Source organism: Gorilla gorilla, chromosome 16, assembly GCF_029281585.2.
Source record: "Gorilla gorilla gorilla isolate KB3781 chromosome 16, NHGRI_mGorGor1-v2.1_pri, whole genome shotgun sequence".
In the NCBI taxonomy this organism is placed as follows: domain Eukaryota; kingdom Metazoa; phylum Chordata; class Mammalia; order Primates; family Hominidae; genus Gorilla; species Gorilla gorilla.
This window is the reverse complement of record NC_073240.2, coordinates 7643927-7657883: the sequence shown is the minus strand read 5'-3', so window position 1 is coordinate 7657883 and position 13957 is coordinate 7643927.

The following is a 13957-nucleotide window of genomic DNA, read 5'->3' as shown; positions in this document are numbered from 1 at the left end:
CATTCCATTCCATTCCATTCCATTTCCATTCCCATTCCATTTCCATTCCCGTTCCATTTCCATTCCCGTTTCTTTTCCATTCCCGTTCCATTTCCATTCCAGTTCCATTACCATTCCCGTTCCATTTCCATTCCCGATCCATTTCCATTCCCGTTCCATTTCCATTCCCGTTCCATTTCCATTCCCGTTCCATTACCATTCCCGTTCCATTTCCGTTCCCGTTCCGTTTCCGTTCCCGTTCCATTTCCGTTCTCGTTCCGTTTCCATTCCCGTTCCATTTCCATTCCCGTTCCATTTCCGTTCCCGTTCCATTTCCATTCCCGTTCCATTTCCATTCCCTTTCCATTTCCATTTCATTCCATTCCGTTCTGCTCGGGTACATTCCATTCCATTCCATTGCATTCCATTCCGTTCTGCTCCTGTCCATTCCATTCCATTCCATTCCGTTCCATTCCGTTCTACTCGGGTAGATTCCATTCCATTCCATTCCATTCCATTCCATTCCATTCCATTCCATTCCATTCCATTCTACTGGTGTCCATTCCATTCCATTCCATTCTATTCCATTCCATTCCATTCCATTCCATTGCATTCCATTCCATTCCATTCCATTCCGTTCCGTTCTACTCGGTTACATTCCATTCAATTCCATTCCATTCCGTTCTACTCGGGTAGATTCCATTCCATTCCATTCCATTCCTTTCCATTCCATTGCATTCCATTGCATTGCATTGCACTCAATTCCATTCCATTCCATTCCATTCCATTCCATTCCATTGAATTCCATTCCATTCCATTCCATTCCATTCCATTCCATTCCATTCCATTCCATTCTACTGGTGTCCATTCCATTCCATTCCATTCCATTCCATTCCATTCCATTCCTTTCCATTCCATTGCATTCCATTGCATTCCATTCCATTCCATTCCATTCCATTCCATTCCATTCCACTCCACTCCACTCCACTCCACTCCATTCCACTCCACTCCACTCCGGTACATTCCATTCCATTCCATTCCATTCCATTCCATTCCATTCCGTGCTTCTCGGGTACATTCCGTTCCGTTCCATTCCATTCCATTCCATTCCATTCCGTTCCAGTGCACTCTACTCCACTCCACTCCACTCCACTCCACTCCGGTACATTCCATTCCATTCCATTCCATTCCATTTCCATTCCCATTCCATTTCCATTCCCGTTCCATTTCCATTCCCGTTTCTTTTCCATTCCCGTTCCATTTCCATTCCAGTTCCATTACCATTCCCGTTCCATTTCCATTCCCGATCCATTTCCATTCCCGTTCCATTTCCATTCCCGTTCCATTTCCATTCCCGTTCCATTACCATTCCCGTTCCATTTCCGTTCCCGTTCCGTTTCCGTTCCCGTTCCATTTCCGTTCTCGTTCCGTTTCCGTTCCCGTTCCATTTCCATTCCCGTTCCATTTCCGTTCCCGTTCCATTTCCGTTCCCGTTCCATTTCCATTCCCTTTCCATTTCCATTTCATTCCATTCCGTTCTGCTCGGGTACATTCCATTCCATTCCATTGCATTCCATTCCGTTCTGCTCCTGTCCATTCCATTCCATTCCATTCCGTTCCATTCCGTTCTACTCGGGAAGATTCCATTCCATTCCATTCCATTCCATTCCATTCCATTCCATTCCATTCCATTCCTTTCCATTCCATTGCATTCCATTGCATTCCATTCCATTCCATTCCATTCCATTCCATTCCACTCCACTCCACTCCACTCCACTCCATTCCACTCCACTCCACTCCGGTACATTCCATTCCATTCCATTCCATTCCATTCCATTCCGTGCTTCTCGGGTACATTCCGTTCCGTTCCATTCCATTCCATTCCATTCCATTCCGTTCCAGTGCACTCTACTCCACTCCACTCCACTCCACTCCACTCCGGTACATTCCATTCCATTCCATTCCATTCCATTTCCATTCCCATTCCATTTCCATTCCCGTTCCATTTCCATTCCCGTTTCTTTTCCATTCCCGTTCCATTTCCATTCCAGTTCCATTACCATTCCCGTTCCATTTCCATTCCCGATCCATTTCCATTCCCGTTCCATTTCCATTCCCGTTCCATTTCCATTCCCGTTCCATTACCATTCCCGTTCCATTTCCGTTCCCGTTCCGTTTCCGTTCCCGTTCCATTTCCGTTCTCGTTCCGTTTCCGTTCCCGTTCCATTTCCATTCCCGTTCCGTTTCCGTTCCCGTTCCATTTCCATTCCCGTTCCATTTCCATTCCCTTTCCATTTCCATTTCATTCCATTCCGTTCTGCTCGGGTACATTCCATTCCATTCCATTGCATTCCATTCCGTTCTGCTCCTGTCCATTCCATTCCATTCCATTCCGTTCCATTCCGTTCTACTCGGGTAGATTCCATTCCATTCCATTCCATTCCATTCCATTCCATTCCATTCCATTCCATTCCATTCCATTCTACTGGTGTCCATTCCATTCCATTCCATTCTATTCCATTCCATTCCATTCCAATCCATTGCATTCCATTCCATTCCATTCCATTCCGTTCCGTTCTACTCGGTTACATTCCATTCAATTCCATTCCATTCCGTTCTACTCGGGTAGATTCCATTCCATTCCATTCCATTCCTTTCCATTCCATTGCATTCCATTGCATTGCATTGCACTCCATTCCATTCCATTCCATTCCATTCCATTCCATTCCATTCCATTCCATTGAATTCCATTCCATTCCATTCCATTCCATTCCATTCCATTCCATTCCATTCCATTCCATTCTACTGGTGTCCATTCCATTCCATTCCATTCCATTCCATTCCATTCCATTCCTTTCCATTCCATTGCATTCCATTGCATTCCATTCCATTCCATTCCATTCCATTCCATTCCATTCCACTCCACTCCACTCCACTCCACTCCATTCCACTCCACTCCACTCCGGTACATTCCATTCCATTCCATTCCATTCCATTCCGTGCTTCTCGGGTACATTCCGTTCCGTTCCATTCCATTCCATTCCATTCCATTCCGTTCCAGTGCACTCTACTCCACTCCACTCCACTCCACTCCACTCCGGTACATTCCATTCCATTCCATTCCATTCCATTTCCATTCCCATTCCATTTCCATTCCCGTTCCATTTCCATTCCCGTTTCTTTTCCATTCCCGTTCCATTTCCATTCCAGTTCCATTACCATTCCCGTTCCATTTTCATTCCCGATCCATTTCCATTCCCGTTCCATTTCCATTCCCGTTCCATTTCCATTCCCGTTCCATTACAATTCCCGTTCCATTTCCGTTCCCGTTCCGTTTCCGTTCCCGTTCCATTTCCGTTCTCGTTCCGTTTCCGTTCCCATTCCATTTCCATTCCCGTTCCATTTCCGTTCCCGTTCCATTTCCATTCCCGTTCCATTTCCATTCCCTTTCCATTTCCATTTCATTCCATTCCGTTCTGCTCGGGTACATTCCATTCCATTCCATTGCATTCCATTCCGTTCTGCTCCTGTCCATTCCATTCCATTCCATTCCGTTCCATTCCGTTCTACTCGGGTAGATTCCATTCCATTCCATTCCATTCCATTCCATTCCATTCCATTCCATTCCATTCTACTGGTGTCCATTCCATTCCATTCCATTCTATTCCATTCCATTCCATTCCATTCCATTGCATTCCATTCCATTCCATTCCATTCCGTTCCGTTCTACTCGGTTACATTCCATTCAATTCCATTCCATTCCGTTCTACTCGGGTAGATTCCATTCCATTCCATTCCATTCCTTTCCATTCCATTGCATTCCATTGCATTGCATTGCACTCAATTCCATTCCATTCCATTCCATTCCATTCCATTCCATTCCATTCCGTTCCGTTCAACTCGGTTACATTCCATTCAATTACATTCCATTCCGTTCTACTCGGTTACATTCCATTCCATTCCATTCCATTCCATTCCAATCCATTCCATTCCATTCCATTCCGTTCTACTCGGGTACATTCCATTCCATTCCATTCCATTCCATTCCATTCCATGCCATTCCGTTCTACTTTGGTACATTCCATTCCATTCCATTCCATTCCATTCCATTCCATTACATTCCATTCCATTCCATTGAATTCCATTCCATTCCATTGAATTCCATTCCATTCCATTGAATTCCATTCCATTCCATTCCATTCCATTGAATTCCGTTCCATTCCATTCCATTCCATTCCATTCCATTGAATTCCATTCCATTCCATTCCATAGAATTCCGTTCCATTCCATTCCATTCCATTCCATTCCATTCCATTCCATTCCATTCCATTCCATTGAATTCCATTCCATTCCATTCCATTCCTTTCCATTGAATTCCATTCTGTTCCATTCCATTCCTTTGAATTCCGTTCCATTCCATTCCATTCCATTCCTTTCCGTTCCGTTCCGTTCCGTTCCGTTCCGTTGCGTTCCGCTCCGTTCTACTCGGGTTGATTCCATTCTATTCCTTTCCATTCCATTCGATCCCATTCGATTCCATTCGATTCCATTCGATTCCATTCGATTCCACTCCATTCCATTCCATAGAATTCCATTCCATTCCATTCCATTTGAATTCCATTCCATTCCATTCCATTCCATTCCATTCCATTCCATTCCATTGAATTCCATTCCATTCCATTCCATTCCATTGAATTCCGTTCCTTTCCATTCCATTCCGTTCCGTTCCGTTCCGTTCCGTTCCGTTGCGTTCCGTTCCGTTCCGTTGCGTTCCGTTCCGTTCTACTCGGGTTGATTCCATTCTATTCCATTCCATTCCATTCCATTCCATTCCATTCCATTCCATTGAATTCCATTCCATTCCATTCCATTCCATTGAATTCCGTTCCATTCCATTCCATACCCTTCCGTTCCGTCCCGTTCCGTTCCGTTCCGTTCCGTTGCGTGCCGTTCCGTTCTACTCAGGTTGATTACATTCTATTCCATTCCATTCCATTCGATTCCATTCGATTCCATTCGATTCCATTCCATTCCATTCCATGGAATTCCATTCCATTCCATTCCATGGAATTCCATTCCATTCCATTCCATTCCATTCCATTCCATTCCATTGAATTCCATTCCATTCCATTCCATTCCATTCCATTCCATTCCATTCCATTCCATTCCATTGAATTCCATTCCGTTCCATTCCATTCCATTGAATTCCGTTCCATTCCACTCCATTCCATTCCGTTCCGTTCCGTTCCGTTCCGTTCCGTTCCGTTGCGTTCCGCTCCGTTCTACTCGGGTTGATTCCATTCTATTCCATTCCAGTCCATTCGATCCCATTCGATTCCATTCGATTCCATTCGATTCCATTCGATTCCACTCCATTCCATTCCATAGAATTCCATTCCATTCCATTCCATCCCATTCCATTCCATTGAATTCCATTCCATTCCATTCCATTCCATTCCATGGAATTCCATTCCATTCCATTCCATTCCATTCCATTCCATAGAATTCCATTCCATTCCATTCCATTCCATTGTATTCCGTTCCATTCCATTCCATTCCGTTCCGTTCCGTTCCGTTCCGTTCCGTTGCGTTCCGTTCCGTTCCGTTGTGTTCCGTTCCGTTCTACTCGGGTTGATTCCATTCTATTCCATTCCATTCCAATCCATTCCATTCCATTCCATTGAATTCCATTCCATTCCATTCCATTCCATTCCATTCCATTCCATTGCATTCCATTCCATTCCATTCCATTCCATTCCATTCCATTCCATTCCATTCCATTCCATTCCATGGAATTCCATTCCATTCCATTCCATTCCATTCCATTCCATTCCATTGCATTCCATTCCATTCCATTCCATTCCATTCCATTCCATTGAATTCTATTCCATTCCATTCCATTCCATGGAATTCCGTTCCATTCCATTCCATTCCATGGAATTCCGTTCCATTCCATTCCATTCCGTTCCGTTCCGTCCCGTTCCGTTCCGTTCCGTTCCGTTGCGTTCCGTTCCGTTCTACTCGGGTTGATTCCATTCTATTCCATTCCATTCCATTCGATTCCATTCGATTCCGTTCGATTCCACTCCATTCCATTCCATAGAATTCCATTCCATTCCATTCCATTCCATTGAATTCCATTCCATTCCATTCCATTCCATTGAATTCCATTCCATTCCATTCCATTCCATTCCATTGAATTCCATTCCATTCCATTCCATTCCATTCCATTCCACTCCATTCCATTCCATTCTACTGGTGTCCATTCCATTCCATTCCATTCCATTCCATTCCATTCCATTCCATTCCTTTCCATTCCATTGCATTCCATTGCATTCCATTCCATTCCATTCCATTCCATTCCATTCCACTCCACTCCACTCCACTCCACTCCATTCCACTCCACTCCACTCCGGTACATTCCATTCCATTCCATTCCATTCCGTGCTTCTCGGGTACATTCCGTTCCGTTCCATTCCATTCCATTCCATAGAATTCCGTTCCATTCCATTCCATTCCATTCCATTCCATTCCATTCCATTCCATTCCATTCCATTGAATTCCATTCCATTCCATTCCATTCCTTTCCATTGAATTCCATTCTGTTCCATTCCATTCCTTTGAATTCCGTTCCATTCCATTCCATTCCATTCCTTTCCGTTCCGTTCCGTTCCGTTCCGTTCCGTTGCGTTCCGCTCCGTTCTACTCGGGTTGATTCCATTCTATTCCTTTCCATTCCATTCGATCCCATTCGATTCCATTCGATTCCATTCGATTCCATTCGATTCCACTCCATTCCATTCCATAGAATTCCATTCCATTCCATTCCATTTGAATTCCATTCCATTCCATTCCATTCCATTCCATTCCATTCCATTCCATTGAATTCCATTCCATTCCATTCCATTCCATTGAATTCCGTTCCTTTCCATTCCATTCCGTTCCGTTCCGTTCCGTCCGTTCCGTTGCGTTCCGTTCCGTTCCGTTGCGTTCCGTTCCGTTCTACTCGGGTTGATTCCATTCTATTCCATTCCATTCCATTCCATTCCATTCCATTCCATTCCATTGAATTCCATTCCATTCCATTCCATTCCATTGAATTCCGTTCCATTCCATTCCATACCCTTCCGTTCCGTCCCGTTCCGTTCCGTTCCGTTCCGTTGCGTGCCGTTCCGTTCTACTCAGGTTGATTACATTCTATTCCATTCCATTCCATTCGATTCCATTCGATTCCATTCGATTCCATTCCATTCCATTCCATGGAATTCCATTCCATTCCATTCCATGGAATTCCATTCCATGGAATTCCATTCCATTCCATTCCATTCCATTGAATTCCATTCCATTCCATTCCATTCCATTCCATTCCATTCCATTCCATTCCATTCCATTGAATTCCATTCCGTTCCATTCCATTCCATTGAATTCCGTTCCATTCCACTCCATTCCATTCCGTTCCGTTCCGTTCCGTTCCGTTCCGTTCCGTTGCGTTCCGCTCCGTTCTACTCGGGTTGATTCCATTCTATTCCATTCCAGTCCATTCGATCCCATTCGATTCCATTCGATTCCATTCGATTCCATTCGATTCCACTCCATTCCATTCCATAGAATTCCATTCCATTCCATTCCATCCCATTCCATTCCATTGAATTCCATTCCATTCCATTCCATTCCATTCCATGGAATTCCATTCCATTCCATTCCATTCCATTCCATTCCATTCCATAGAATTCCATTCCATTCCATTCCATTCCATTGTATTCCGTTCCATTCCATTCCATTCCGTTCCGTTCCGTTCCGTTCCGTTCCGTTGCGTTCCGTTCCGTTCCGTTGTGTTCCGTTCCGTTCTACTCGGGTTGATTCCATTCTATTCCATTCCATTCCAATCCATTCCATTCCATTCCATTGAATTCCATTCCATTCCATTCCATTCCATTCCATTCCCTTCCATTCCATTCCATTCCATTCCATTCCATTCCATTGAATTCTATTCCATTCCATTCCATTCCATGGAATTCCGTTCCATTCCATTCCATTCCATGGAATTCCGTTCCATTCCATTCCATTCCGTTCCGTTCCGTCCCGTTCCGTTCCGTTCCGTTCCGTTGCGTTCCGTTCCGTTCTACTCGGGTTGATTCCATTCTATTCCATTCCATTCCATTCGATTCCATTCGATTCCGTTCGATTCCACTCCATTCCATTCCATAGAATTCCATTCCATTCCATTCCATTCCATTGAATTCCATTCCATTCCATTCCATTCCATTCCATTCCACTCCATTCCATTCCATTCTACTGGTGTCCATTCCATTCCATTCCATTCCATTCCATTCCATTCCATTCCTTTCCATTCCATTGCATTCCATTGCATTCCATTCCATTCCATTCCATTCCATTCCATTCCACTCCACTCCACTCCACTCCACTCCATTCCACTCCACTCCACTCCGGTACATTCCATTCCATTCCATTCCATTCCGTGCTTCTCGGGTACATTCCGTTCCGTTCCATTCCATTCCATTCCATTCCATTCCGTTCCAGTGCACTCTACTCCACTCCACTCCACTCCACTCCACTCCGGTACATTCCATTCCATTCCATTCCATTCCATTTCCATTCCCATTCCATTTCCATTCCCGTTCCATTTCCATTCCCGTTTCTTTTCCATTCCCGTTCCATTTCCATTCCAGTTCCATTACCATTCCCGTTCCATTTCCATTCCCGATCCATTTCCATTCCCGTTCCATTTCCATTCCCGTTCCATTTCCATTCCCGTTCCATTACCATTCCCGTTCCATTTCCGTTCCCGTTCCGTTTCCGTTCCCGTTCCATTTCCGTTCTCGTTCCGTTTCCGTTCCCGTTCCATTTCCATTCCCGTTCCGTTTCCGTTCCCGTTCCATTTCCATTCCCGTTCCATTTCCATTCCCTTTCCATTTCCATTTCATTCCATTCCGTTCTGCTCGGGTACATTCCATTCCATTCCATTGCATTCCATTCCGTTCTGCTCCTGTCCATTCCATTCCATTCCATTCCGTTCCATTCCGTTCTACTCGGGTAGATTCCATTCCATTCCATTCCATTCCATTCCATTCCATTCCATTCCATTCCATTCCATTCTACTGGTGTCCATTCCATTCCATTCCATTCTATTCCATTCCATTCCATTCCAATCCATTGCATTCCATTCCATTCCATTCCATTCCGTTCCGTTCTACTCGGTTACATTCCATTCAATTCCATTCCATTCCGTTCTACTCGGGTAGATTCCATTCCATTCCATTCCATTCCTTTCCATTCCATTGCATTCCATTGCATTGCATTGCACTCAATTCCATTCCATTCCATTCCATTCCATTCCATTCCATTCCATTCCATTGAATTCCATTCCATTCCATTCCATTCCATTCCATTCCATTCCATTCCATTCCATTCCATTCTACTGGTGTCCATTCCATTCCATTCCATTCCATTCCATTCCATTCCATTCCTTTCCATTCCATTGCATTCCATTGCATTCCATTCCATTCCATTCCATTCCATTCCATTCCATTCCACTCCACTCCACTCCACTCCACTCCATTCCACTCCACTCCACTCCGGTACATTCCATTCCATTCCATTCCATTCCATTCCATTCCGTGCTTCTCGGGTACATTCCGTTCCGTTCCATTCCATTCCATTCCATTCCATTCCGTTCCAGTGCACTCTACTCCACTCCACTCCACTCCACTCCACTCCGGTACATTCCATTCCATTCCATTCCATTCCATTTCCATTCCCATTCCATTTCCATTCCCGTTCCATTTCCATTCCCGTTTCTTTTCCATTCCCGTTCCATTTCCATTCCAGTTCCATTACCATTCCCGTTCCATTTTCATTCCCGATCCATTTCCATTCCCGTTCCATTTCCATTCCCGTTCCATTTCCATTCCCGTTCCATTACCATTCCCGTTCCATTTCCGTTCCCGTTCCGTTTCCGTTCCCGTTCCATTTCCGTTCTCGTTCCGTTTCCGTTCCCGTTCCATTTCCATTCCCGTTCCATTTCCGTTCCCGTTCCATTTCCATTCCCGTTCCATTTCCATTCCCTTTCCATTTCCATTTCATTCCATTCCGTTCTGCTCGGGTACATTCCATTCCATTCCATTGCATTCCATTCCGTTCTGCTCCTGTCCATTCCATTCCATTCCATTCCGTTCCATTCCGTTCTACTCGGGTAGATTCCATTCCATTCCATTCCATTCCATTCCATTCCATTCCATTCCATTCTACTGGTGTCCATTCCATTCCATTCCATTCTATTCCATTCCATTCCATTCCATTCCATTGCATTCCATTCCATTCCATTCCATTCCGTTCCGTTCTACTCGGTTACATTCCATTCAATTCCATTCCATTCCGTTCTACTCGGGTAGATTCCATTCCATTCCATTCCATTCCTTTCCATTCCATTGCATTCCATTGCATTGCATTGCACTCAATTCCATTCCATTCCATTCCATTCCATTCCATTCCATTCCATTCCGTTCCGTTCAACTCGGTTACATTCCATTCAATTACATTCCATTCCGTTCTACTCGGTTACATTCCATTCCATTCCATTCCATTCCATTCCAATCCATTCCATTCCATTCCATTCCGTTCTACTCGGGTACATTCCATTCCATTCCATTCCATTCCATTCCATTCCATTCCATGCCATTCCGTTCTACTTTGGTACATTCCATTCCATTCCATTCCATTCCATTCCATTCCATTACATTCCATTCCATTCCATTGAATTCCATTCCATTCCATTGAATTCCATTCCATTCCATTGAATTCCATTCCATTCCATTCCATTCCATTGAATTCCGTTCCATTCCATTCCATTCCATTCCATTCCATTGAATTCCATTCCATTCCATTCCATAGAATTCCGTTCCATTCCATTCCATTCCATTCCATTCCATTCCATTCCATTCCATTCCATTCCATTGAATTCAATTCCATTCCATTCCATTCCTTTCCATTGAATTCCATTCTGTTCCATTCCATTCCTTTGAATTCCGTTCCATTCCATTCCATTCCATTCCTTTCCGTTCCGTTCCGTTCCGTTCCGTTCCGTTGCGTTCCGCTCCGTTCTACTCGGGTTGATTCCATTCTATTCCTTTCCATTCCATTCGATCCCATTCGATTCCATTCGATTCCATTCGATTCCATTCGATTCCACTCCATTCCATTCCATAGAATTCCATTCCATTCCATTCCATTTGAATTCCATTCCATTCCATTCCATTCCATTCCATTCCATTCCATTCCATTGAATTCCATTCCATTCCATTCCATTCCATTGAATTCCGTTCCTTTCCATTCCATTCCGTTCCGTTCCGTTCCGTTCCGTTCCGTTGCGTTCCGTTCCGTTCCGTTGCGTTCCGTTCCGTTCTACTCGGGTTGATTCCATTCTATTCCATTCCATTCCATTCCATTCCATTCCATTCCATTCCATTGAATTCCATTCCATTCCATTCCATTCCATTGAATTCCGTTCCATTCCATTCCATACCCTTCCGTTCCGTCCCGTTCCGTTCCGTTCCGTTCCGTTGCGTGCCGTTCCGTTCTACTCAGGTTGATTACATTCTATTCCATTCCATTCCATTCGATTCCATTCGATTCCATTCGATTCCATTCCATTCCATTCCATGGAATTCCATTCCATTCCATTCCATGGAATTCCATTCCATTCCATTCCATTCCATTCCATTCCATTCCATTGAATTCCATTCCATTCCATTCCATTCCATTCCATTCCATTCCATTCCATTGAATTCCATTCCGTTCCATTCCATTCCATTGAATTCCGTTCCATTCCACTCCATTCCATTCCGTTCCGTTCCGTTCCGTTCCGTTCCGTTCCGTTGCGTTCCGCTCCGTTCTACTCGGGTTGATTCCATTCTATTCCATTCCAGTCCATTCGATCCCATTCGATTCCATTCGATTCCATTCGATTCCATTCGATTCCACTCCATTCCATTCCATAGAATTCCATTCCATTCCATTCCATCCCATTCCATTCCATTGAATTCCATTCCATTCCATTCCATTCCATTCCATGGAATTCCATTCCATTCCATTCCATTCCATTCCATTCCATAGAATTCCATTCCATTCCATTCCATTCCATTGTATTCCGTTCCATTCCATTCCATTCCGTTCCGTTCCGTTCCGTTCCGTTCCGTTGCGTTCCGTTCCGTTCCGTTGTGTTCCGTTCCGTTCTACTCGGGTTGATTCCATTCTATTCCATTCCATTCCAATCCATTCCATTCCATTCCATTGAATTCCATTCCATTCCATTCCATTCCATTCCATTCCATTCCATTGCATTCCATTCCATTCCATTCCATTCCATTCCATTCCATTGAATTCCATTCCATTCCATTCCATTCCATGGAATTCCGTTCCATTCCATTCCATTCCATGGAATTCCGTTCCATTCCATTCCATTCCGTTCCGTTCCGTCCCGTTCCGTTCCGTTCCGTTCCGTTGCGTTCCGTTCCGTTCTACTCGGGTTGATTCCATTCTATTCCATTCCATTCCATTCGATTCCATTCGATTCCGTTCGATTCCACTCCATTCCATTCCATAGAATTCCATTCCATTCCATTCCATTCCATTGAATTCCATTCCATTCCATTCCATTCCATTGAATTCCATTCCATTCCATTCCATTCCATTCCATTGAATTCCATTCCATTCCATTCCATTCCATTCCATTCCACTCCATTCCATTCCATTCTACTGGTGTCCATTCCATTCCATTCCATTCCATTCCATTCCATTCCTTTCCATTCCATTGCATTCCATTGCATTCCATTCCATTCCATTCCATTCCATTCCATTCCACTCCACTCCACTCCACTCCACTCCATTCCACTCCACTCCACTCCGGTACATTCCATTCCATTCCATTCCATTCCGTGCTTCTCGGGTACATTCCGTTCCGTTCCATTCCATTCCATTCCATTCCATTCTGTTCCAGTGCACTCTACTCCACTCCACTCCACTCCACTCCACTCCGGTACATTCCATTCCATTCCATTCCATTCCATTTCCATTCCCATTCCATTTCCATTCCCGTTCCATTTCCATTCCCGTTTCTTTTCCATTCCCGTTCCATTTCCATTCCAGTTCCATTACCATTCCCGTTCCATTTCCATTCCCGATCCATTTCCATTCCCGTTCCATTTCCATTCCCGTTCCATTTCCATCCCCGTTCCATTACCATTCCCGTTCCATTTCCGTTCCCGTTCCGTTTCCGTTCCCGTTCCATTTCCGTTCTCGTTCCGTTTCCGTTCCCATTCCATTTCCATTCCCGTTCCATTTCCGTTCCCGTTCCATTTCCATTCCCGTTCCATTTCCATTCCCTTTCCATTTCCATTTCATTCCATTCCGTTCTGCTCGGGTACATTCCATTCCATTCCATTGCATTCCATTCCGTTCTGCTCCTGTCCATTCCATTCCATTCCATTCCGTTCCATTCCGTTCTACTCGGGTAGATTCCATTCCATTCCATTCCATTCCATTCCATTCCATTCCATTCCATTCCATTCCATTCTACTGGTGTCCATTCCATTCCATTCCATTCTATTCCATTCCATTCCATTCCATTCCATTCCATTGCATTCCATTCCATTCCATTCCATTCCGTTCCGTTCTACTCGGTTACATTCCATTCAATTCCATTCCATTCCGTTCTACTCGGGTAGATTCCATTCCATTCCATTCCATTCCTTTCCATTCCATTGCATTCCATTGCATTGCATTGCACTCAATTCCATTCCATTCCATTCCATTCCATTCCATTCCATTCCATTCCGTTCCGTTCAACTCGGTTACATTCCATTCAATTCCATTCCATTCCGTTCTACTCGGTTACATTCCATTCCATTCCATTCCATTCCATTCCAATCCATTCCATTCCATTCCATTCCGTTCTACTCGG